Here is a 13,930-nt window from a genome sequence, read left to right on the forward strand (position 1 = left end):
AAAAAAAAAAAAACAATAGATTCGAAAGATATCCACTCTTGCTAGCACTCCGTATAGTTCATCTTCCAGCTGGACAAGCGACAGCTAAATGATGTAGGATAGGAAAATGCGAGGAATTTACTCGCATCTGATGGTGATAAAAATGAAAATAAGAAAGAAGGCACGATAAACTAAAGAAGGAAAAACCGGACACGATTGTACGCGAAAACGGTTCAGACCGGTGGATAAGACTTCACGGTCAATGCTCAGATTGGCAATTACTGCGCCGCTCGCCGGTTTATAAAGTTCCCGCGAGCAGTTAGTACTGTTAAATCGAAACTTGCGCTCTTGAACGTTGAAACGCTGAAGGAGCATCTTCGCTGACGCAACTCGGAGCTCTCCTCTAGCTAAAGAGAAAAGCTGTGAGTACTGATATCGTATTCATTTTGATTCAGATTTACGAACGATGACAGAAGAAATTGATATTTATATAATATTTTGATTTTCGCTTTGTGGCGCATGTTTATTTTAATACTCTTAATTTCGCAGGGTACTTTTTTTCTGTTTTTAAAGAGTTTTTTTAATTTATTAACTATTTGCTTTTTAATTCTGAAAGTTATTGTAGGCTGGAAATACTATTTCTGTAAATAGCATATTTCTCGAAGTTGAATTAGCTGTGAAACATGAAGTTTTGTTAATTTTGAGGTGAGATTTTGTTACTTGATAATGATTTTTCTTTCGAATATAAATATAGCAGGTCATTCGTTATTTGTTACCTTGAAACGTTTAATAAATGTAGCTAATATTTGTTTGCTCTTAAAATCTTTCTTAAAACGGGTATACAGCTCTCGGTTGATTTTTCTTACGCGTTTTTTTCATAAGTAATAAATTTCTGTAAAGATGCATTTTATTTAGGTAATGCGCTTTTTCAGTTTCGCTGAAACTCTAAAGCATATAAAATTATATTATAATGAAAGGTAAATTTTAATTCCGTGCTTAAAAAAAGCTATTTAAAGTTTATTTTGTTAGATTTTTTAATTTAAAGCTAATGAAAAACAAAAGGTGAGAGAGTAATCTGAGAGCCATAGCCGTGTTAAATGAGAAAGCCTTAATATTACGAGCTTATTAAAAATATATGACTAGTAATCACTCATGAAGAAGAGAAACATATTTAAATAAACTTTTATGAGCTTTTGATTTTAATTATCACGTTTTATTTATTTATTTATTTGTTTTTACCCATCACTTTATTGAAATTTACAGGAATTAAATTGGAAAAGATTTTCTAATTGGAATTTTAATATTTTATTTTTCCAGTCAGAATTTATTATAGTATTTGGTAATTCAAAGACATTATTTTTTTTATTGATCTTTAATTTGAAAATTAAAAGAATTTCTGTTCCGCCTTTTCACAGTTAATTAAAAGTTTCTATAAATAAGAAATAGCTTTTATATATAAGCAGAAATCTTACGAAAAGTATAAGAAAGAAAATCGATCTTATAACTAATAGTTAAAACTACAAAATCTTGAAAATGTTGTTACAATTTAGATTAGATTCGTCAAAAAGGTACTGTTTACTAAGATTAAAAATAGTTAATTTTAACAATTACCAATCACCTCAAAAGTCTGTTCTGCATTTAAAAATATTCTAATATCTTCTTATCTTGGTAAGAACCAGATAAGAAATGATAATCGCTGGACTTTCTCTTTTTTTTTTAATCGAAACTTCGTTTTCCATTTTTAAATAAGGGCGCAGCATGATGCAGATGTCCTGTTTTCCTGATCAACTAAAAAAATGAATATAAGTGAACGAGAAGTGTAAAAAATATGAAAGGAATGTCAAATTTCTATTCTTTCATAAGTTTAAAAGTAATTTGTCCTTCATTTTTCAAGAAGATTTGCTACGAGCTTTACACAGAAGCAGAATATCTGCTTATAGTATGTTTTTAATACTTATAAAGGTAATGCTTTTTCTTTTTTAAAAAAATATTTTAGGCTTTAAGAAGATAGAAAAATTTTAGCAGCTCTAAAAATCTAAAAATCTAGTAGCATTTTTGGGGAAATTTGCACTATTATGAGCAAATTAGCATTTAAAATATTTTGTGTTATACCTCACATTTACCAAATATATTATGCTTAGAATTGCGAAAAGTCATTTTTCTAGTTTTTTCAGAGGAAATAACTGGTTTTGTAAACCATTTTTGGTGGTTTACCATAGAATTTTAGGCAATTATGATAGATTCGAAATTATCACATGCAATTATCACACTGTAAGTTAAGCATTGCATTTGACTTCTGTTTACAGAAATACTAAAGCGACTTTCCCAAATGCTTCCTGGATATCTTCACGAATATTTGAGTTGAAATGCTCGAAAATTCAGAAGTGTCATTACGACTTAGAAAACTGCTGAGATTGTACTATTATAATTTTTCCTCCTTTTGCATTAGCAGAACTGTGGGTTCCCGTAGATATTCCAGTTCATTTTATTTCATCCGACAGCAACTGCATTCATTCTTTGAAACGATCTACGTACACGCGAACTCTCTCAGGAGTATCTCATTAGTATTAAGTTTTGAACTCTTCTTTTTATTTACGAAACGTATCATGTCTTCACTGGATCAGAGAATTTTCTCGACTATGAGTGCGAAATGCTGTCAAGGTTATCTTCGTAGTAAGAAATCAAGGTTATCAGAGTTAGAAATCAAGCACATGATATGGATGTAGTATTTGACTATGATAGAGAAAAAGTAAGTTAATATTTTTTAAATAGAATTTGGATTATAATAACTGTATTAACAAGGTTTTAAATAAAATCATATCAAGTTGCACATAATCAAATTATATATAAGTATTTCCATAATTTTGCAACCTATTTTATTGATAAAAGCTTTCTAACTTAAGTTTTTAAGACGAACTACATTATGACCCCCAACAAGACCAATAAAGTCACGGAGCGAATTTGCAATGTTTACCTAACTGAAGATGCTGAAAACTAGAGAAGATTCAGAACTTCTGACAGTTTACGTCAGCTAGTGGTAGGATTACACATAGACTTTTGTTTTCGGAGAAGACAAGAGACAATAGAGCATGGAATACTCTATAACAATGACAGGAAATTTGTTTAAAATAAACAAAAAATAAGACATATTTATGTACCGTAATTCATAAAGTATTCATAGAATGCTTCAATTTTCATAATAATTTCAAATAAATGATATATTTAAAATGCTACTGAAATAAATTTAATTTTTTAATTAATTTTGTTACACTAGTAGCTAAGTTATGAAGAAATTTAGTTGTCAAATTGCTGAAATTGACATATTGAGGGAATTTTGTTGAACAATAATGTATTCATTCAATAAAGATTCTAAAATTATGCTTTTAAATCGAGAGGCCTTTGGAAATTTTGAATTAAAGTTGACTGTGATGTAGATATGATTGATTAATAAATTTTGCTTAAAACGTCTTAAAATGTCCATATGTTGCTTAAAATGTCCATGTGTTTTAGCATGTCCAAAACTTAAAACCAACTGTGTTTAAAACTTAGCATGCGCACTTTTTGTGCAGATTCCACTATCCTTGTCTACTTCAAAGTAGTCATTGGCACTATCACGCGTTTTCAATCACTGACAATTTTGTGAAAGTTTCCCTTAGATTCCGAATGAACATTCAATTGTTTTTCAGACTTTTAATTAAAATTTTTATTGCTAAAATTTGTTTCCATTTTTTTTAATTTAGAAAAAAGGCATTTACCATGGCAATGATTGTCTCATAACTTTCTAAAAAGTTTTTTTTAATTTATTAAAGCTTATTCAGAGCTTTTATACTTGAAAAAGCAATAGGAAAAACCGTTGAATGCTTAGGCAGTACACCTGTTCACAGACATCGTACAGGAAAGCCACAAAAACAAATACTGTTGGTCAAAACCCTTGAAAACTTCTCCGCTGAGGCTATGTGAAGCTACTTGTTTATTGTTTTCGAACTTTTTTTCGTTTATTGTTTTTTGTTATTTATTTAAAAGAATTTGCAAAGATAAATCAAAGTTTTATAATAAAACTTAAAGTTTAATAACTTTTAAAATGTTTCTCAGTCATTCACATGGATATTCCGTCAAGTGGATAGTAAAGCAAGTCCATTTAATCGAGATTCAGACTCTGAATTTCTTATATGACTTATAAGCTGGAAAGTATCTTCTTTCCGGAGCAGTAGAAACAGCTAATATTATTTCAAAAAATGTAACTATTCGGGAAATAAATTTTGTTACATGCTACAGTGAATGTCACTACTACTTGGTTTGGAAGATGTACAAGGTGATTTTAAATGATTCATCGGTCTTTTAAATACCATATTTCAAAACATATTACACAGGGAATGGTGAAAGATGCAAGTAAATAAACTTTAACTATTCAAGTTTTAAATATCCAAGTTTATAATTCAGTTTTAAAATTCGCGTTACTACCTCAACGAAGAACTCCCACATCGCTTCCTTTGGGCAATGCGCTGAAGGTGACTTAACGGTTGTTACCCTGGACTTCGCGGTCTCCAGACCTCGTAGTTTGAGATTTCTTTCTTTGCGGCATGTTAAAGATTCTGTTTACATGTCCTCACTGCCGGAAATTTTGGTTGAGCTCAAGGCTTGCATTACCAGTGCGTTCATGACCATTAATAACGTAAATGTGGACTGAACTGGAATACTGCATAGACGTGTGTTGTATGACCCAGGGAAGCCACATTACAAATTTATATGAACAAAACTGTTGGCTGCTTAACGTTTATTGCCATGTGTCATTATTTGATGCATGTTTGTTTATTTTTTTTAAAAATACAGTGTTTTAAAACCCACTGAGTCATTTATAATCACCCTGCAGTTTTCCCTTAGCATTCCATAATGAATATTCGTTCTCCAGCAATATTGTGCGATGTATTTGCTCCTATAAAATATAAGGCAGTTCCGCGTAACCCCTATGTGCTGCCCGGTAGCATAAATAGTGTAATACACCTAGTTAAGAACTGAAAGGTCCATGGTACGATTGAAAACCCGCGAAGTCACTAATTGATTTTTCTGATTTTTCGCTCCTAAAATTTTGATAGCCTGTATACAGTTGCATGAAGTAAAACGCCATAATACATTAATTTATGCTTTACTTAATACACCTTTGTTAATAAATGCTTCAGTTTATGTCTAGATAAATTTAAACTTTTTTTTTCAAACTATTTAAGTGGCGTATATTAGCACTTAAAGAAAGTACTCAAGTAGCCTTTTTTTTTTTTTTTTTTTTTTTTTTTTTTTTTTTTTTTTTTTAAAAATTCTATATATGATTACCTCGGATAACTTCCTTACTGCCTGGACTCATAATTAGAAAAAAATAGTAAAGGAAATTCAAGTTCAGTTATTATTGTAACTTTTTAATCTCTGCGTATCCACCATTCAAGCATTACTATCGTTCAAATTCATTCATGAATGAGTTTTTCCATTGCATTAGAAGTAATTTTGTTCACGAAGCATGTAATACAAATAACTTCACTGTATGCACTATTTGAGCTCTTCCCCAAAAGTTTATTACGTCATTGAACGCAAATAGCAGAAGCCAAGTTAGCTGTTTATTGATTCGAAACTAGTATTTCGTGCATTACATCAACTTAAACAAATTATGCAACGGATAATGCAGCTTACTACTTTGTACTTCATGAACCATAACTGGTTTTGACACTGTGAAAAGTGCGTAAACAAAGTTTCAGTAATGGGGAAACAACGATAGCATTCAATTATTTTTAATGCGTTTGTAGTAAATCAATCATTTAATATTTTAATTTAAATAATAATTACTGTAATAGAAAACATAATTTAATTCATAGTATTAAGAAGTTAAATGAACAGAGATAAAATTTTAACGTTTGGTTCCAAGTTCTTATCCAATTAATTTTTATTTTTATTTTTTCATGTTGCTTTCGATTTTGTGTGCACAATAACTCATCCCAAAAGATGTAAATTAGCTAATTGGGGAGGGGAGTTAGCAGAAATTGTAAATACTATTTGTTAAATGCATCTGACAATGATTTTAAACTCCCATGCATCAAAATGAATTATTATAATTACTCTTTTCATATCCTAGCTGTCAGTTGAGTTTTATTATCTGAACTAGAAATGTGAACGAAGACTTAGATGGTAGGTAGTAAATTATAAATTTATAACTGTTTAACTGGATAGTTAACTGCAGTTCTAGGCGCTCGTGTCTCATAAACTTGATTTGTTGAATTATAGCTTTTAAATTGTACATTGGACCTGCCAGGAGTACCTTCTATTGAGTTTCTGTTGCTCACTTCATTGTAATAAAGTTTCAGTTTGGTTATTATTTAAGCTGCGCTATATTTCAAAAGGGGACTATGCGATAACTTGTTGTCTAAAAACATAGCCTTGCATAACGGACCTTTATATGCAGGAACTTAGCAACACGGTTTAAGCTATGAGGGTTATAAAGTCAAAAGAGAAGACTTACCTTTACTGAGTTCGGTAGCATGAAATCATATGAGGGGGTTTGTGTCAAAGCAGGGTGTCATATCATAAAAGTAAAACAAAAGATAAATCGCAGAATACAAGTAAAATGTATTGAAACCATAATAACTTAATCCTTAAAAACACAGCAAGGAAAGCAGAGAAAGGAATGCATCATATATGAAATATTTTGCCATCTTTGAGATGTTGTTAAGGTTGAAATGAATGCAGTAATAGTTAATAAATTCCCTTGCAGTATACTGATGTTTCAACTTGCATCTTTGATAACAAATTGAAATGGACTAAGCATGTTGAATACGTCATCTCAAAAGCCAGGAAGAGATTTCCCATTCTTAAGAGACTAGCTGGTGCTAAATGGCGATGTGTCAGAGCTACCCTTAACACTTAAGACTTATGTCCAGCCGGTTTTAAATTATTGCAATGAAGTGCTGGTCTCTGCCTCGGATAGAGTCTTGGATATGCTTGATATTTTCCAAACCCAGGCTCTACTCTTGATCACTGGAGGTGTTAAAACTACTCCCATACTCGCTATGCATTTGCTTTGTGACCTATAGCCAATGACTAACCGGGTTCGGAATGCAGCTATCCTTTATAATAGACTTACCAGACTCCTGAATATTTCTTTTTGGCTGTGAATACTATTTTAACAGAGTACGTAATCTAAAGACTCAGAAGGGCTTCATTCTATACGTCCAGGACAACGCTCAATATAATGCTATTAACGTTAAGGCCAATGAATTGTTAACTCATATAAATCCACTGGAGTTTATGGTTCTCGATGTCAGATTGGACTTAAGAATGTGAGAGAAAACGACCTGTGTACAACTGATCTTCGTTCCATAGCTTTGGGAACCATTAGTACTTGCTATCGTCCTGGTGAGTGGCTTCATATTTACACTGATAGTTCCCTTTTGGATTACACCCAGGGCGCTGGTGCTGGCGCTTCTGTGATCTTTTTTCCTTTTACCTACATGTCAGTTCTCATAAAACCCATTTTGAAGGTGAAGTCGAGGCCACCTATTTAGCCCTTTAATAGCTTTCTGCCCGTCTCTCTCCTCTTGATAAGGCTTTAATTTTATCGGACTCAAGTTCTGCTCTGCGGGTCTTAGCAGATAACCTAGGAAAACAAAGTGCTCGTGTCTAGAGCTGCAGGGAGCTGTTGAGTAGAATTTAGACAAAGGTTGCTTTCCAGTGGGTGCCATCACATTGTGGCCTTTGGAGAAATGAGATGGCGGACCTCTTCGCAAAAAAAAAAAAAAAAAAAAAAAAAAGATACGGCTATTCTTCAAAGGTGTCCCAGAGACTTCACTTTGCTAAACTGGAAATCAATAGGATTTATAAAAAATCCTTTCGTATGGCTGTTGCTAGTGCTACTGAAAATAAATCATGGAGAGTGGTATTAAAAGCCGTCTGTGTCTTTGACTCTCCTCGTACTACTGCTGTGGCTGAATTTAGACTATTGGCTAAACATGACTACCTTGGTGCTCATTTGTTTCGTTTTAATCTGGCTGTCTCATCTTTATGTACTTTGTGTGATTCTGGACAAGTCATGAACGCTGCTCATCTTTACTTATGCTCTGCACTTAAGAGTTTGGATTGTATTGTGCAGAAATATTGGAGAGTTCGTTGCCTAATGACCTGTTGGTTAATAGCCAGGCATTTGATAAGTAAAATAGTTAATAAATTTTATATTCCCATTTCCTTAACAAGCACTCTTGAGGCAGTTATTGTTACTGCCAGTTGAAAACATTTACTCGAATTATACATATATTCCTTTTCATTATTTCAGCAGAATGAAATCAACATCAATCAAATTACTCTTAGCAAACTTGAGGGAGTTATTATTCCTGCCAGTTGAAAACATTTACGCGAATTATACATCTATTCCTTTTCATTATTTCAGCAGAACGAAATCACCAGAAGAGCTGTATTGTCATGTCCAGTACCACTTTGGGGTAGAAAATTTAAAATTTGAGATTGTGATTTTATAAATTACGAAAAATAGGAGCATTAATGCAATCGTATCCCAACCAGTTCATATTTGATAATTCAAATTGAATACCAAATAATTATCAATTCACTCTGAATACTGAAGAATTATTTTATTTGAATTAAATAGCAGTTCTTTTCGATGATTTGAATCCGAATACCATTTAGCTAAACTAAGCAAGGTGTATTGCTATCTTACTATTCCCTTCACAGGGCACGAAGGCGCATTAAGTAAGTTAGAATAGTTATTAAGTCTGGAGTTAAGAGTCAAAAGAGTTATTAGTCTGGGAATACGATTTTGCGTTGTTTCACTGTTTCATTCGAATCTGTTGCCATTCGTAAAAACGTATGATAGTATTCTTTCATATTTAATCTGTTTGTTATTAATTAAACTATAAAAAAAGGTATAGATGCAGTTCTTAAGAATATTATTTTTTTAATCTGATTGATTTAAATAAAGATGCATTTAATTCATGATATATCTAATTAAAAACATTAAATATTTTTATAGAATTACATTACATATTTTTCCTTTTTTAAATGTACAGAAGGTATGTAATGTTCCCATGTTAGTCTAAATCCATATTCATCTAACATCCCATAAAATGTTTCGTTGCTGTTCCTGGATAGTGTCTATTGATAACCTCTACTGATCTTTGAAAATTATACTGAACTTGTTGAAAGTTGAAAAAAAAATTAAAACATCGATCTATTTAAACCTCAATATGATTTATTTTTTAATAATTTATTTTTATTAATGTTTTTTTAATCGATCCCTTTTGGGAGATTATTAAAACCTGAATTCTTTCGGATAGTATTTTTGCTCTTTTTTGGTTTGTGAATTGTTTCAAATCTGGGAAAAATACTAATATCCTCTTGTATCTCTGACCTACTCCACAAAGTGGTTGGTTAAATCTTATCTGTGAAAACACAGTTTGAAAGTTTCTTATGCAGTGTTTTTCAATTAAAATTATTTTAAAGAAGTTCAAAACTCATATACATCTCTACATTCATATACCTCAAACTGCAGGTTTCTTTATAAGACACTACTTTAAATCTCACAATGAACTCCCACTACCTGAACGAAATTTTTTTTACTTCTTTAATGCAGTATAGCTGGAATACAAAAGTAATATTCATGATATACTTCCAAGGAAATGTTTGATCTTAAAACAGTAGATCGCAATTATAAAATTGAATAAAAGGATAGTTTTTATTTATACATCAGTTCCTTAGATCTCAGAAAGCTAAATAATACCCAGACATAGCTAAATAATACCCAGACATAGCTAAATAACACCTAGACATAGCTAAATAATACCCAGACATTTCAGTAAAATGACATAAACGTTCAAAAACAGATAAGTCTAACATAATGATGTAAATTATGGAGAGATCATGCTGAAATAACCTTCTTTATTGTGATGTAATAATGTAGGCGTTAGAGTTCCTTCCTTGTAGTTAGACGTTATCGTTTTTCTTCCTCGTATGTGCAATCTAGAGATTCAACGTGATATTCTAGTTCTTCACATTCGCGAACACGTTGTCATTGAAATGATAAAAACTACTCAGAATTTTCTCTCGGTCATACATCTCGTTTAAGCTGATTGTTATTCCCAATATACCTTTATTTTACGAGCAAATTGTTTACTTAAATACTTAGGGAAAATGAATGACGTTTATTTCATCCGTTATCACTGGGACCTAACGTAACTTTACACGTAACAAGATCTCAGGCGGAACAAAGTAGTCTTCAGATCAATTATAAAAGAACTGGCTGACATTGAATGAATAATGTTGCGTGCTCCATAAAGCACGCTTTATGATTTTGAAGAAATGCTCTTTCAATACGTTTTCAATTATCTAATTCTGCAACAAACAGCTTTTCTAACTTATTGCAACCATTTGAATGAGTTGCTTTGAAGCTCTGAATTGTAAATTTGAATAATCTTCCTGTTAATATGAAATTCGACGCCTAAAAAAATTCCACTTATGTTCTCAAACGCAGTTGCAGGTATGGGACCGTCTTGAGGTTATCAGAATCTGCTGTGCAGGTGGACAGCCTGTAGTTATTAGCAGCTGCTATGCTAAGGTGGTACATTTGAGGTACAATATGAGATGTACTTTGGCCCCCTAGCCGCAGAATCATTTTTCATGCTTCTGAATAGTTCCTGGAACAATAAACACGAGTTATTTGAATTTTTTTTTTTTTTTTTTTTTTTTTTTTTTTTTTTTTTTTTTAATGTTGCTGGTGGTGCAACGTCGAGATCAGCTGTAAAGTTACATACAGAAGAAATTTAAAATGCCGTTTTGAATTCCACTTTCAGTAAAACATTTCCTTATATTTTAAATTCTAAGAAATATACTTCAAATTAATTGAAACACTTTACACGACGACAAGCAACATGCTCACCAAAATTAGTTTTCAGTGACGTTTTTAATATTTTCAACATATGTTGAACACTATCAAAAATATGAAAATGAATACACATCGCAAAGCCCATAATATGCAATAATAATCGCAACATATGCTTTAACCTCGCTACTAGCTGGCCAAATGGCCATCTATTTGCTACTTAGCAAATTGTATTAGAAACAAAATACATAATTCTCAAAGAATAAATATAACATAGCTTTCGCGAGTTAACTATTAGTATATTTTACGTAAACAAATAATAAACACAAATACTTTAACATTAAAAATGCTTGGCATTAATATGACATGTGTTTTCTTTTGAATGCGGTATTAATTAAGCATTACAGTGTATTAATATTTTTAAACTGATAACCGCATCTGGTGTGACAGCTCTGGGAACAGTCAATTTCCTGTATTTGTGTTGTAAGGTAATCTGACTGCTCATGTTTACATTTAAGATATTCTACAGTCGCTTGTACTGTCTTCCCCATCAAGCAGATGAAATTACTTAAAAAGACAGCTCCTGTTCATATGCTGCGTGATTTTTTTCATCAGTATTTTATAAGGATGTAATACCCTTCCATGGTCATCTATGTTCCCGTAAGTATCCCCAATACAGCACACCTTATACATGCCGGAAAGGCAATTGCAGTTGTAATTAACATCACTGAATTAGCTGACCATTTGCAGAATTTAAGTAGCTTGACTGACTCTACGTCACATCGCGAATATCGGCTTATAGTACAGCTGCCAAGGAAGATTAACAAAGTATAATCTTTTCATTATCGTCATTTCTTAATAAAATGTCTGTTTGCTCCAAAATTCTAATAATTTACTTATTTAATCGAACGACACATGCCGAGTTTCATTGATTGTAACTTAGTTCTTGTCCCTAACAGAGTGCAGTTTAAAAAAAAAATTCTTTTTTAAAATTTTAATGAATTAAAAAAAATATTTTTGTTCGTCCCTAGATGCAAGAACTTATTCTTTTAAATAGGGCTCAATGTTTTAAGTACAGAAGTGGAACACCCGGACTTGGTTTGTTATCTCCAGTATAGCAAAGCGTACGACGGCTATGGCTAAGGGGGATACTTTGTGGAGGACTTTCTAAATGAAACTGACTCGTGTTCACGTTATAAAACACGAATACTGTCTTACTACCTTTGTTGAAGACTTTTCGAGAGTTGCGTTTTCAGATAGACTATTCGTTTTAGAATAACAGATGGCGGAACTAAATTTACTGTAACGGATGTGATGTGCTTCAGGATATGTGGATAACTTTCAGGCATTGGAACTTTTTTGAGGGTTCAACTTTCTTCTGTGGGACAACCACGAACAAGCGTTTCCGAAATATAAACAAATGTCACCTCCAAAGCGTTTCATTAAATCACTGGTCACTTCTGTTTTTTTACTTTCCCTCCCAAGAGTGATAATGAAAAATGCGCTAACACGCTTTGAACAGTATGATGCTTGTAAAGTGAGTAAAAGAGTATTCGCCCTTTAAAATTTTGTGCATTGAAAGGTATTTCATCAAGTCCAGTGTAACTGTTCCAGCTTATGTACTAAAATATAAGTTTAATTTATGAAACGAATATAATGCTTCAAAATAAGTATTAATTTTTCAGAATCTTTAACTTTAAAGCAAAGTAACTAAGCAAAGTAATTAATAAATAAGTACGAATTTGTTTCGTCTTTACTCGAGCAATAAGGCTAAACCGAACCGGCAATTCAAGTCAGGCCAAATATTTCCGTAAATAGAAGGGGTTATGAACCAATACTGATATTCAAAGAACTTATTCCTATGAAGCATTTTGGCCAATTCAATTTTGAGTGAAAAGCAATTTCTGCAGTGAATTTCGAAAAAACTCGAGTAACCGTCCTCCGACACCCTCGTGTTTATGCATTTGAGTTCAATATTATTTGTAAACATTAAACATTGGAAATTGCCATTATGAAATAGAATTCAAAGTATAAAGTTGAAATAAACATTAGAAGGTTACAAAATATAAGATAAATAATGCAAACTTTGTAAAAACAAATCAAAAATAATATAAAAATTAAAAATATAATTAGACAAGTGAATGCACATGAAGATATAAAGGCCAGAAAAAGTATTAATTAACTTACGTTCTTTCTAGTGGGGAGTCGGCAAAGTGTTCTCTTCGTGTCTGACTCAGAAGAGTAGTGTTTTCGAAAAATTCTTAGCGGCAGCGGGGCTTTGAATAATATAAGTCGGTAAGACTTGGGTGAAGTAATTTATGGTAGTGAAATAATACATAAATATATATATACTCGTCCATACTTAAAATGTTTACTTTTGATTTTGGTATTTTTGCGATTCAGGATTTTTCTTTTTACTTTTTTATGGTTTTTACTGCAATAGAAGTCTAGAAATACTAATTTAAAATACTGTATAGAAACATTTATTTATTATAATAATTTATTGTTTTAATTGAATTTCTGTTACTTGGAGATGGTATTAAAAAGTTTTCTAATGCTAAATTATATATATATTATTTTCAACAAAGATTGAATTAACTAACTGAAATTCATTGAAATTGTAATAAATTTCCTAATACTTGCGCAATAGCTGCAAAGTAATATAATAATAATTCATTTACTAAAGTAATATTGAGTATATTATCGCCTAATATAAAGTTAATAGAATTTATCTGAATAAAGTAACCCAGAAGCATTGAAACTAAATCCCAAAAATAATATTTTTAAAAGGAACTTGAATTTTAATCATGAAAAATAGAAATGAAAGCTTTAAGAAATGAAAATTAATAAACTAAATAATTATCGTCATTGATCGGAATTTGGTTGGCTTTTCAAGGGGAACCAACCAACTCCCGTTCAATTAACAATAATTAATAAATGCGAAGGTTTTTCGTCTTTTACTCGAGTAAGAAGTATGATGCCAAACTGGCAATTTGAGTTTAAGCCAAACTGAAACTGTTCCAGAAAGATTGCACAAATACAGATGTTTTGAATGTTTGATCTCACGAAATGAACCGTATGTGGGTTTTC

The 13,930-nt window shown here is 31.7% G+C and overlaps 1 protein-coding gene across 1 annotated transcript in view; it reads left to right on the forward strand.

Moving 5' to 3' along the window:
- The first annotated feature begins 246 nt into the window (after positions 1 to 246).
- Positions 247 to 13,930, forward strand: part of LOC118188599 (SEC14-like protein 2) — a 123,451-nt gene continuing 109,767 nt past the window's right edge. The window contains exon 1 of the mRNA XM_035359080.2: positions 247 to 401. The gene's annotated coding sequence lies outside the window, so the exon portion shown is untranslated. The remainder of the gene's footprint in view (positions 402 to 13,930) is intronic.

Source organism: Stegodyphus dumicola, chromosome X1, assembly GCF_044657685.1.
Source record: "Stegodyphus dumicola isolate Sdum_Otavi_A_Nest chromosome X1, ASM4465768v1".
Taxonomy (NCBI): domain Eukaryota; kingdom Metazoa; phylum Arthropoda; class Arachnida; order Araneae; family Eresidae; genus Stegodyphus; species Stegodyphus dumicola.